We start from the raw sequence: 13714 nt of genomic DNA, 5'->3' as shown, positions 1-13714 counted from the left end.
GGCGTGGTTTGATGCTGCCCGTGGTGGTGGTGCTGGGCTGACAGATGGAATTGGTGACCTTAAAGGTCTTTTCCAACCTTGACAACTCTGTGATTCTATGGTTGATTTGATTCCTGTTCTTCCCTGATGTTACAGTAACAAACACAGCTCCAACTTCATCCATCATCCACAGAATGGCTCCTAAATCACCTAAAAACCAGGTATCCCCCAGCAAACACTCCCAGTGAAGATAAAACACATCCAACCCTGCCAGAAATGACCTGCCAGCCTCAGCCACCCCAGCAGAGCATCCAGCTCCCGGCTATTCCAGATCCCTGCCCAGAAAGCCGGCCGGCTCCGAGGAGCGGTCGTTGGGAATTCCAGACGAGCGGCTGGTTCTGGCACCAGGACAATGCAATAAACACACATTTCAAAGCCACTTTCCTCAGGTTCCTCTGTTGTTCGCTGGACAGTTGCCAGAAGGAATAAAAACGTTACCCAGGGGTGAGCTCTCCGAAGGCATCAGGGGCTGGAGCTGAACTCCTGCGCTGATGGATCCTGCAGAGCCTCTGTTAGGAGGATGCCAGGAATTCTCAACTTACGGCAAACAAGGTGATTTCTTAACTTATTTTTAATTTATTAGATGGAGCAAAATACAATTAGTGCTCCAATACTGCCATAGGAGATTTCTTAAAAGGAAAGGGGGAAAAAAAAAAAAGGAATCAGAACTAAACCAAACCCCCCACTCACAGTAACCATCAGTCAGCTGTTAAATGAAACCTGCTCTTCCTTTCAGATCAGCTCCTGTCTAGTGGTCCATAATTAATATTGATTTGAAGGCAGCTGCCCAAGGGATCCAGAACAGGGGAGTGCAGCACGTGCTGACACATGAACTACCCTGATGGCCAGTCTGCAGCACAACTCGACTGAGTATCTATCAGGAGGGAAGGGTTTCCCCCCTCAGACTTCCACAAGATGAAATTCTAATTTCACCAGGTTTCAGACACTGGAAAATGGAACTGATATTTGAGGAAAATGGAAAGCCCTGATCTGTTTTTTTTTTTTTTTTCAGTAACTTTAATCGTGTTTTTATGTCAAGCCCAGACTGGGAGTCTCAGGGAAGGAATTCCTTGCTGAAAGTCAATGGACTAAAGGATGGCATTAAAAACCTGCATTCCTGGTGGAGTTTGTGCCCCTATTCCACAGGGCAGAGACCTCCCAGCACCATCAGGGGAGATTTACTTTCCTACTTGTGAAATGGGGGTTACAGGTCACCTCAAAGAGGCACACAAAGGATAAAAACTGAAGAGTTCAGGACAATCAGGCCTCAAAGGGTGAGAAGACCACGGCCTTCTGCAGCTCAGAAAGGCAGTGGAGGGACCAAACTTGGACACACTGAGTGTTTTTAACCAGTGTTTTGCCTCATAAACACAACCAGCCCTTTCCTCAGAGGCAGAAACACGAGGGGGGCAAGGGAAGGGTTATCAGTGCCCTCAGGAGCCACCTCAGAGGGGGGAAAGGAAGAAGGGAGTCCTTCTTGCAACTGGAGCAGCATCAGAGCTCAGGAGAATTCCTGCCCTGGCAGCTCCTGACGTGCAAGGGAGGTCACTAAAACAGAGAGGAACATGACATAATCCAGCAGAACCCGTGCTCATGACCAGGACAGGAGCTGGAAAGATTCCCTGTGTTTCCATAAAACATCCCATTTCCCTCTATACAATCCTATCTCAGGAAATAAACACAACAAAACAAAACCTATTAATTGTGGGCTCTAAGACTAAAGAAGGAAATGACAAGTTATATTAAGAAAAAGAGGGTGGCACTTTAAAAAAGAAAAAAAACCTGAGATGTGTCCCCTTTGGTGCTGAAGCAAAACTGAAACAGTCCTAGAACTACCCCCTTTTCTCCAATTTATTTTTAAATTAGAGTGCTGACTGATAGATTTATCTCAATTTAAAAAAAAAAAAAAGAGGATTAATCACAGAAATTATTAACATATTTCAACGAGATTATTTAATCCCCTTAAACTGTTTGTTTCCAAGCCTGAAACAGTCGAAAAGCTCCCTGTGTAAATACCGGCCTTCCGAGCGTCCTGCTGAACTCAAGAGCACGGAGAGGCACCCTCAGAACTAACACATTGTTTGCATTTTTCATAAAGACATCAAGTGTATTTCATCCCTCTGAAACACGATCCCCCCCCGGGGGAATTACGGATGAGCAAAAGCAGAACAAGTGGAAGTTTCATTTCTTTTTTTTTTTTTTTTTTTTCTTTTAAATGCCGAGAAGCCAAACGGGTTAAGCTCTCAATTTATCTTCGTTCCTCCAAAGCTCTCTCGCAGAGACATTAAGGGCTGAGACCACACCTGGCTTTCTTGAGCGGTGGCCCTGCTGGAAATATTTGTCAGGCGGTTGTGTCAGATCCCAGAGCGCGCATTCCTGCGCTTTCCCCATTAACCTTTCAGGAGATTCCGTGGGGAAAAGGCAGGGAGTGACGCTCACCCCGCTGGAGGGTGGTGATGCTGCCAGGGCTCGCAAACAAAGCCCGAGAGCGCGGCCGGAGGAAACAACCCGCAGCCAAGCGCTGACAGCCAGCCAGGAACGCTCTGCTATTTACACAGGAGTCAATTCGATATCCATTGGAAAAGGGGGGAGAAAAAAAAAAAGGACAGATGAGAGAAAGCGACCCTTCTAATCAGATGTGGTCAGTGGGATGAGCAGATCCAGAGAGTAAAACCTGAGCAGAGGGTGGATTGACACTGAACAGACCCCTCCTGCCCCTCACCCCAAACACCTCCAACAGGTTCTGCCATCTCTGCTGGCCTTGGCACTGCCCCAGCCCGTTCCTTCTGACAGGGTTTGCTCCCTGGATCCGTGTCAGCTGGGGCAACTCCAGCCTTGTTTCATTGAGAGTTTATCTGGGAGACTCAAGCAAAAAAGTCAGAGCCTGCCCGAGTCCGGGCACTCGGCCAGATCTGCAGAGACAAAGAACTTTGTCCAGCACAATGCTAATAAATGATTACACCCTCCTTTTACAAAACATTAATTCACTTGACTCGGGCCACAGGATTCCTTTTCCAAGTATACAGGAGGGGGGTTGAAGAAAAAGAACGTTCCCATTGCAAAGCAACTGCCCCAGACCTGATCAAACACATTTTCCCACTGCACACTGAACAGACCCCTCACCCCACACCAGCCACTTCACAGTAAATGAAGTGGTGGGAGAGGCACAAAAGCAAATGTAATGCGGGTGCTTTGGAGGGAGAAGTGTCAGGAGCACAAGGCAAAGGCTCTGCCGCGTTCCCCCGTGCTCAGCACGTGCATCATTCATCAGCAGGAGAAGGTGATCCCTCAACACCCAGCTCCTATTATTCTGCCGAAGCGCTGCCTGTGGAACTGCTGTCCCATCCCAGCACTCCAGCTTGGACCTCTGCCCGAGCCACATGTTTTTTCCCTTAAATCCCTGCTGCAGACTAACGCAGGAGCGCTTCCAGAGCCCCCGGGCTGGCTCTGCAGTCCCTGGAGGGGAGGGTGACAGAGCTGCCGAGTGACAGGGCCGGGACCAGCAGCCCTGGGGATGCAAACCCTGCGAGCCCCGGGAGAACATTCCAGGTTGTGGAGCACCATCTGGTGGTACCTTGGCCACCTCCACCTGAGGCTGCTCCTGGGAGAGGAACGACGACAAGAGCTACATTATCCCCTTTTTCCCTTGCAAGTTTTTGTTGTTCTTACAATAGTCCTGCAGTCCCAGAACCTGGCTTGGTTTCTCACGGCTGGTGTTTGGCCACCCCCTGTCTGAATCAGCCTCACCTTTGTTTGGAATTTATTCCATCACCCCAAAGTCCATCATTTGAGGGTCAATATTTAGCAGCCCAATCTCACAAATAAAGTGCAGGATGCCCTGCTGAGAACAAGGATTTTTCCCCAAAGTCCTGGGAAGGATTTCAGGTCTGTCAGGACAACCACAGGTTGCATGATTTCATCTCCATCCCCCTGTCTAATTTCTGTTGCTTCTTGATGAAAGGTATGAAGGAAAATTATAAAGTTCACTACAACAAAGCTTTAAATACTACTTTGATATCAGCTTTTTTTTTTTTGTTAAAGGCCTCAGGTATTCCTTTTGTGGTTCAGAAGGATTCCCTGCCTTAAATCATGGAAAAAGCTGTGGCCACAAACAGTTGTTGACCAGTTACCAAAGAGAAGGTCTCACACTCCTGCAACCAGGACAATGCGTGGTTTAAAGGTGATTTGTTGGAATGCTCCAGGCCAGGGAGCTGGCAGCCACTGTCCCTGCATTCCCCAGGAGTCTGTAAACTCCCCACTGGAGCACAGGGAGAATCCCTGCATGTGCTTCCTAAAGCATCTGATACTCAGGAACATCTGGGATTCCCACAGGACTCAGCTTTCTCAGGGGGATACCTGGTGGTCCCTCCCAGGCTCATTTGGGGGTTTTAGTTAATTAAAAAGACTTTAGACCAAGTAAATATTTGGAGCTTCCACACGTTCTTCCCTTGTTGAGTGACTTCTCAATACGTGGACTTTCTGAAGTTGTTTCTGTCAACATCAAGGATTTCTGGCTTTTTTTTTTCCTTTTTTTTTTTTTTAAATAAATTCCAAAAATCCTTGAAAAACACCAAGACAAAGGCATGACTCACATTCAGAATTTCCTGTTGATTTTTTTTTTATTTTTTTAAATGGCCAGGATGTCATTGGACAGCTTGTCCTAAAATAAACTGATTACAATGATTTTAAAAGGCCCAGGGATGCAGAAGGTTTAAATTAAAGCAGCAATTCTGCCCTAGCAGCCCCTTTCCCCTTGGAGTGGGGCTCCCAGGGGAATCCCTGGGACTTCTGCAGGTACAACATTCTCAGGAATGGGCTTTAAAGGTCCAGTTCTCACCAAGGACTCACAAGGCTGTTCCTGTAAACCAACAATCACACTGGGATAATGCTGATGATCTGTCGGCTCCAAAGAGGGAAGAGGTCATGGCAAACCCCACAAAACCTCAGAATCCTGGGGAATAGGGGTGGGAGGGGGAGAGGAGGAGGCAAAGAACCAGGAAAGTACTGGGGAAAGACACAAAAACCCACGAGGAGAGTGGGTTTTGGTGAGGCTGAAGGGTCAGCAGGTGAGAAATGCCCTGCTGGCACACACAGAGATTTTGCTGCCCAGCAAAGCCTTGGTCCAGATTGCAAGAGAGCCCATCCCTCGATCCATCCTCAGCTGGTGCTGCTCCCACAGCAGGAAGCAGCTGAACATGGGATGCTCAGACAGGAGCAGCCTCACTTTGCTCGAGCTGAGACAACAACAAAGCAGGGAGGGAGGTGGGAAAACTGGGACTTGGGAGCACGGCCTGGATGAGTCATTCCCCAAAAAGAATATTTCCAAGTCTTCCAGCTGAGGAGCAGCCAGCCAAGAGACTGCTGCTAGTCAGAAATTTAGTATACAAGGAATAAAAGCTTGTTATGGAGTTGCATATGGCACTGCATCTGCAAATATTTTACATTTTCAAATGTTTAGAGAATCAGAGAAATACTAACTCCTCCAGCCTCCCTGTAAATGTTCTGGACACGTTTTATGGGAGCAGCAGAGGCAAAAAAGTAGCTTTTCCCAAAGCCAGACAGTCAGTAGTAGCTGTGAAGAGATGCAGAGCTAAGAGATATTGCAGAAGATTTCAGAATGCTCACTTCATGGCACACACTGATTTCCCTCAGCAGCATTCACCTCCACTTTTATTCTGATGGCTTGGGGATTATTACAAATTTTTAATTAAAACTCCATGCCATATTTGTGGAAAGGACAGTGGTGGCACCACCACCTTTACACAAGGTACGATAAAACAAATAAAAGAGAAGCCTTTAGTTATTTGTGGATACTTATTATTTCTGCATCCATCTCCTGATATTAATGTTGCCAGTGAATGTTGAGAAAACCAAGGACTTTGTGCAATAATGAACCATCCAGATCAAAGACTCCTTTGGAAATCCTGATTTAACTCTTCCTATTTACAGATTCCCAGTCAGGACACAGAAGCCCCATCGAGCAGTTGAGTTGCTCAATCAAGTACTGGAAACACCAAATGATGAAAGAAAGAGAAAGCAGAAAAAGCTGAAGAACATTTTCTGGGCTCTAATCTGTTCCCAGGAAATGGTCCCTGCCCAGTAAATAAGAGCAAAGCAACACAAATGACATTCTGTCAAAGAACAATCTCTAAAGAGGGGGAGAAGTCAGGAAATCACTGACTGCAGGCTCTGCTCAGGAGCTCCTGGTTCCCATCCCCAGCTCTGCCTCCTACACCACGGTGGTTTCTGCGCCACGAACTCCAGCTGGAAAAGGAGCTTTGGGTCTCCTGGTGGAACAAAAGCTGCAGCCCAGGGACTGGGAACATTCCTGGGGTGGAGTTTGGGATCTGGAGCTCTCAGCTCTCATCCATGTGCACACCCCCAGCAATCAGCAGGGACTGGCACCTCAGGGAACAGCCAGAAAACTCCAGAGTGCTGCTGCTGCTGCAGCCACCTCGTCCTGGAGCTGCTGAGACCTTCCCTCCCTCCTTCCCTCTCTGGGAGCACAGATGGCCAAGCCCAGGCGTGGTTTTAAGGGCTCCCAACTCCTGCCCGTGGATGTAAGCAAGTGTTTTGTATGTTTGTAAAGGACACAGGAACTGAGACAACACATCTGCTCCCACAACACTGGTCCTTTCATCTGCTGGGGTTTTGGCTCCTCGCAGAGGAAGTAATTGGCTGTTAATTATGGGGGCTGAGGACTGGGCACATCCCAGAGCTGCGTTTGCAGGCATGATTCATGACAGCATCATTTCTCAGCAGCTGTCAGCAGCGAGGGCTCAGCACTTACAAGAAACTATTATAATATTCTACCAGCAAAGGATGAAGACAAACGCCGTGCACAGCTGAGAAAGCAGCAAACAAAATATTTTCTTAAAACCTTCATTCGACGGAGAATCGACTTGAAACACGCCGGGTCCTCAGGAGAGATAAACAACAACCCTGCCAGCGTGGCTTCCCAGCCTGTGAAACCCAAATCCAAACTCCTCAGATGTCCTCCCCAGGGCTGGATGAGAAATGAAAGCCCCTTTTCTCATTAATAGCTGGAGATTTTAAACTTGCTCTTATTACTCCCCAGCCTTTCTTGTCTTGTGCTTGAATTGTTTGCTCCTTGGGGAAGACCTTTTGATTTGTTATCTACATACAGGCCCTTAGGAGACCTGGCCAAAATCCAGCCCTGGAGGATTTAAAACCAGGCAAACAATCAACCTGCATCAGATCAGAAGTCCACACAGAACAGCCTCCTGTCCCCAGTGACTCCCAGTAGCAAGCACTTTGGGGGAGAAAATGCAAATATCCGAGCACGTGTGGACTGAACTCCTTCCTGCCTGTGTTTTCCCTGCTCCCTTGCAGCTGAGGGACGAAACAATCAGCGAGGAATAAACCTGGCCTTGTGGCCTGGGTGCACAGCAGAGAGATGCCAGGGCCACTTCTTGTGCAGTCCCTGGTGTTTGTGCTGCCAGAGGCAGTTTTGGCAGGCAGGGCGAGGTTAGTGCTGCAAAGAGTTAACTCCTCCTGGCAGATCTCACCCCCTGAGGCAGCTCCAGGTCCTCCACCAGACCCTGCAGGTCCCATCCCCTGAGGCAGCTCCAGCCCAGTACCCATTGTCCCCATTTTACAACCCTGTGCAGTGGCAGCTCAGGTGAAAATGTTGGGCAGTAAATTGGGACAATCAAGGATTGCCTTCCACAGCTGCCCCTGCTGGAGGGAAAGCAGGAGTGTCCCATCAGCCAGCACTGCTAACTCTGCCCAGACACGTCAGACAAACACTTTTATCACTCTAAACAAAGGCTCTCCTTGGCCAAAAAGATTTCTCCTAGAAACCAAACATCAGCACGCTGGACACTGCAAGGGAGAGCTGCACACAAACAGCTCATCATAACCTCGGCTCTGGTTGGGTTTCCACGGCAGGAATAAGTTCTACAGAACCTCCAGAAAGCTCTTTCCTCCTCAGCAACAAGCACTGAACCTCCTGTTTGCCAGAGCAAGCCCCACGAGGAAGGAGATGGTTTAATGGAGAGCACCTCTGCCCCAACTCAGTCACCAGCCACGGGGAAAAGCAAGGTGGCCCCAAGACAACACCCAGCAAAGAAGACACTCTTTTATATATATCAGAAATTAAAATACTTTTATATGGGCCTCAAACTTCCTGGTGTGGTTTAACATCCAGTTCCTTTCTGGATAATTGGGGCTGGGGAAGAGTCTGGTTGGCAGGAAAAACTGAGGCTTCGTGTTGTTTGTGGGCTAAACCAAAATACCAGGACTTGGATGTAAAACAACAAATGAGAAAAAGGGAAAAAAAGGTTATAAAAATCCCTCAAAGCAGCCTAAAGGGAGCTGAGAGATAACACCTCTAACCTACAGCCACAAAGCAGGGCCTGGGCCTTTTTCCCACTGAATTCCTGAGACTTTGGAGGAGAAACTCAGCAAAATGTTTGTTTGTCAATACCCAGGGAACTTTCAACTTAGGGCTATTTCTGTCAGGAAAATGGGAGCTTTAGGAATTTGAGGAGATGATGATATGCTGCCCTCGAAAGTCTGATTTTCACATCACAGAGAAAAGAAAACTGGTTCTCCCTGGGATTAGAAACAAAATACTGCAGTTTTATTGATGGGGGAAGTGACTGCCAGAGAGAACAAATCCTTTGCCCAAGAACCAGAAAGTGAAAATTAATAATAATTTCTTAAATACCTCTTAAGGCTAGCCAGGGGCAGAGCTGTGGTGTCAGGATACCTCGTTTGGAGGTATGGACAGCACACAGGAGCACATTTAGGGCTGGAGATTAGATTTTGTCTTTTTCCTTCCACGGTGAACATGAGCTGGAGGAACTGGAGGTGCTTTGAGCCCCACAGAACTGTGGCTTATGATCCAACACCATCTGACTGAGCTGAATGGGATGGTGACCAGTCCCTGAGTCATAAATCTTGGTGTAATTTTTCAGGTCGAGGAACTATTGACTCCAAACCCAGTCCCTCAGCACCAAGTCAGGTCCTCGAGGGTGACCAAGGCTCTCAGCACAGAGACACAAACACACAAACCACCTCATGTCCTCACCCCTGTTCAACGCTCCCAATCCCAAGATAAATGAGCGCTGGCCCTCCTGCCAACATTAACAGAAGCTTTTCAAGGAAAAGCAGTAGGGAAGCCTCTGCTCTGGAAGGTTGGAGGGCACCAGCCTGTGTTTGTGCAAGGCTTGTACAGAACACACAGAGTTCTGATGGCAGGTGAGATCTACCAGGTGAAGAATTTAGCTTGTATTACACATCCCACAGAGCAGAAACACCCCAAGAGTTCAAGGGCTATTACCTTAATGAAGAAAATCCACACCGTTATCCAGCTCGTCTTCAGAATTCCTGAACCTCACAAGCACCCAGAAGAGCACGAGCTACCCCAAATTCAGCACCCCCACAGGAGTTTCCAAGACACTTGTGTCTCCTGCTAACACCTCCTCAGCTCTTCCAAAGGTTTCAGGTGGTACCTATTGGACACTAACGAGTCTGCCCAGATTGGCATCACCTGGGAGGATTTCACTGCCACCTTCCCCTAGACCAGGTTGCTCCAAGCCCCATCCCACCTGGCTTTGGCACCTCCAGGAGGCAGAGCTGGGGTGTGAAACACAAACCTTGGCTGCAGCAACTCTTCCCTGTTTGATGGGATTGCACCAAAAGGGTGCACTTGGTGTCCTGGACAGGCTTGGAGGCGCTGCCTGCCCGTCCAACCTCCACTTCCAACGAACTTTGGAGGGAAAAAAAGGAATAATGTTGAAGATCCAGCTAAAAACAAACATCTCAGCTGGATAATCTTTAACCAACTCATCACAAAGCAAAACAGAACTCGGGAGGGAACGTGGACAGTTCCTCCCTGGCCAGATTTATTGGAAAGGTTTTAATAAACACAGATGTTGGGAACGGATGGCTACTGTGTAATCATGTGTGCAAAAAGCCAAAGGACAAAATAGCCCTTAATGAAGCCCCACAGACCGTGCAATATTCCAAAAACAAGGCAGGAAGGAACAGGGCTTGCTGGTACAAACAGACAAACTGCAAGAGCCCAGATGCCAATATTTATTTGTTTTAAGATGTTTAGTTCTTCTCCCACCCCGTTTGGAAGGCCTTGCTTTCTTTGAGTAACACACAAGGCAGCTCAAGATTTCGAGAGACCTACGTGGCATTTCAGTCAGTTTTTAGAGAATCACCCCCAGTTTTAAACTGAAATACTGAGATGGGAGAGGGCTCTGGCTATTTCTGAGATCCTTATTTAATACTTATTGGGGTTGCAAGGAGTGCACACACCTCTGAATGTCAACAGGTGCTTAGTTGAAGAGTTTTAACTGGATTTTCATAGAATCTCAAAGTGGTTTGGGTTGGAAGGAACCTTAAAAAACATCCAGCTCCACTCCCTGCCATGGGCAGGGACACCTTCCCCTAGCCCAGGTTGCTCCAAGCCCTGCCCAACCTGGCCTGGGACACTTCCAGGGATGGGGCAGCCACAGCTGCTCTGGGCAATTTAAGGTTTTAGTCTGTTCTGATTTGGTTTTTAAAGGTATAAAAAAAATATTAAAAGGTCTCCATGAAAATATCTGAGGAATGAACCCCTTATTGCCCTCTGCAATTCCCAGACTCTGCTGTGACCAGAAATAATCCTGGATTAGCACAGATGTGTTTTCTTCTTCCAGAGAAGAAAAGAGAAAAATAATTGGACACTGAAGCAAAGAAGTCTGAATTTCTGGCTTTTACCAGTTTTCAGCACAAAAATGACAAATTTTAATTTTTCTTGAGCTGATTATATCATATACTGGGAGAATATCTGAGCAGCATTTTTAGGGAATTTTCCCCTTCCTTCTCCTCCTTCCTTTGGGACTTTCATTCACTAATCACAACCAAATCACCCCCAAGGAGAAAGAAATACTTTTGCCAGTCCAATATCCCTGTTCTGCCCGTGAACCTTGCTGAAGAATCCCAAACTCAAGAATCTATTTTGTAATATTCAACAGAATAGTAAATCCAGCACATGACACAGGAAATAATAATCAGATGATCTCAGCCCCAGAAGTATTTCAGTGCTGTGGAAATGCCAGGTTGGAGAGTTCATGTGGAAAAGGAAAAGCCTTGTAACTTCTCCAAACATCAGTCATCACTTCCAGATACCTCTAAATACAGCCATTCATTTCACACTGCAGGATATTGTATTGAAAAGCAAGGCAGGGCCAACCCAGCACCTTCTACCACTAAATATGCACTGCACAAACCTGAGCTAAGTGTGTTTTTCCTATTTGGAATAGGGCTCTTTCATTTCCAGAAAAGAGCTCCATGCTTCTCGCTGAGCAAAAATATTTATAGCCCCAAAAAAATATATATATATAAATAAATAAAAATATAAAAGAACTGGAACAGGCAAATCCAAAGGTATTCCAAGATAGCTCCGTGTCAAATACAGAATGACTCATCCAGCTCTTTCAATGAAAATGTTCATCCCAGGCAGATCAAAGGCCCCGAGCACACCAAGCCCTTTTTGCTAAACCTGGCAGGAGAGTAAAAAGGTTTTCAATCGGCAGCCACTTGGTGGGAGGTCTGGGAACAAATGAAAGCCATAAAGACGCTGGCATTCGAGAGAGAGCCCATCCCCTCCAACGCACAATAGGGCCCATGCACAGAGTGTAAGCCCAGTTTGGGAGGAATAAAGGAGAGAGCCTGGATGGGTGTTTTTGTGCAGATGGATCTGATATGAGTTATGTGTTGTTTGAGACTTGCAAAGATCTTCCTCGCTGCCCATCGCCTTCCCAGTGCCTTCCCAGGCACGGCTTTGCAGGGGGGGCTCTTATTGTGCTCCCTTCCCAGCCAGGCTGGATCCCGGCAGGTCTGAGGGGGTCCTGCAGCCCCCGAGTCTCCTTCGGTCCCGTTTGGAACGACCTAACCTTGGGCTTCCACCTCTTCCACCCCCATCCCCGCACAGGCTGGGCTGGGGGGGGGAAGGCAAACCACAAAGCACAGGACAGCAGAATGCCCAGGTCTAATTTAAAATAACCCTGCCCCGCTGCTGGCGGTGGGGACACAGCACAAAGATCATCTCGCACAGTGGCGTTTTGTGCCTCCCGGGATGGTCCCGGGTTCCCCCCGGGTCGATCCCGGTCCCCCCGGCCCCAGTGCCGATCCCACGCTGCCATCGTGCGGCCGCTCCCGGCTCCTCGCACCGCTCCCTCTCCCCCCTCCTCGCAGCCACCCGCGATCGTGGGGTCACAGAACCGGGGAATGGTTTGGGTTGGGAGGGACATTAAAGCCCATCTGGTTGCACCGCGTGGGCGGGGACACCTCCCACTAGACCTTGCTCCAAGCTGGCCCTGGACACTTCCAGGGATGGGGCAGCCACAGCTCCTCTGGGAATTCCATCCCAGCCCCTCACCACTCTCACAGGGAAGGATTTCCTCCGCTATCCCATCCAACCTTGCCCTCCCAACCTCAACCCTGAATGCTTGTGGGAGAACAGCATCCTCTAAAGCTTCCTTAACTCCTTCCCAATTTTCTTTGTCCTCCTACTGCTGTTTAACCCTTCCAGCAGCAGACACAGCAGGCCAGGAGACCTATTTACATCCTGCAGAGTGGGTAACCCCTGGCCAGAGAGGGAGCAGGAATACACAGGCTGGCCAAATCATTCCCAGTGAAGGAAGAGCTGCCTCAACTTTTCCATGCACAGGGATCATCTGGGCCAGGATGCTCCAACCCCACTCCTCTAGCTGAACAGAAAGGTTTCTGGAGCATATTAGGATGAGAAAAGCTGAGCTGCAAGTTTTCTGAGTTGGAGGGTTTTTTGCTGAATATTTTAAATATTAACTGTGCAGAACTGACAACTTCTACAGAAAGGAAAACCCTGACACCGATGTACCCCTCAGCCATAAAGAATTCGTGCATTTTACCCCATTTTAAAACTCACTAACCAACCTTCTGCAAGAAAATTTTCCACGACCCAAAGCAACAAACAGTCTGAAAACTTCTCTGGGCAACAGCCGCCTGCAAAGCACTGAAAATTGATAAACTTCTGGTACAGTTTGTGCCATTTATCACTGCTGAAGTAAATGGAAGCAAAGGAATCGACGATGCATCCTCAGGAATGTAATGCAATGTTAAAGAACACCCAGTGGAGTAGTTTGGAGGCTGAGGGATCTAAATCACGGGCTGGGAAACCAGCAGGAAGATGTGCAGTGCCATTTGTTGGTGGCTGTGGCTGTCACTGCTGCTCTGGGCTCCAGGAGGGACAGCACTGCTTTGCTGGTTGTGTGAATTAGAAGAGAAAGGAGATGTGGGACAGTGGGATGGACTGGGGCACACGGGGAGGCACAGGCACAAATCCTTCCTGGGGCAGGGGCTGTGCTGCTGCTGCTGCTGCCGAGGGAGAATTTTATCAGAAGGATCAGGACAAACCCTGATCACGGCAGAGAAACTCTTAAGATGAAAATGAAAGTGGAAATTCCTTGAGTGTTTATCTTCATTTGTGTATATTTGGCTGTTAAGATGGACCTGTACACAGAACCACCCCCAGTCAAATGGTGAGTGGGTTTATGGAAGATGAAGCAACGTGAACTTCATCTCAAAATACTCTTTAATTCATGTTTGGGTCTTTAATATCAAAAGATATATATTATTTTTCTGGTATGCTGGCCAAACAGTCTCATTGCTCCTC

The sequence above is a fragment of the Empidonax traillii genome, unplaced genomic scaffold (genome assembly GCF_003031625.1).
Source record: "Empidonax traillii isolate 1590-97213 ecotype Southwest subspecies unplaced genomic scaffold, ASM303162v1 scaffold52:size1600334, whole genome shotgun sequence".
Classification (NCBI taxonomy): Eukaryota; Metazoa; Chordata; class Aves; order Passeriformes; family Tyrannidae; genus Empidonax; species Empidonax traillii.
This window is presented reverse-complemented; position numbering follows the sequence as displayed.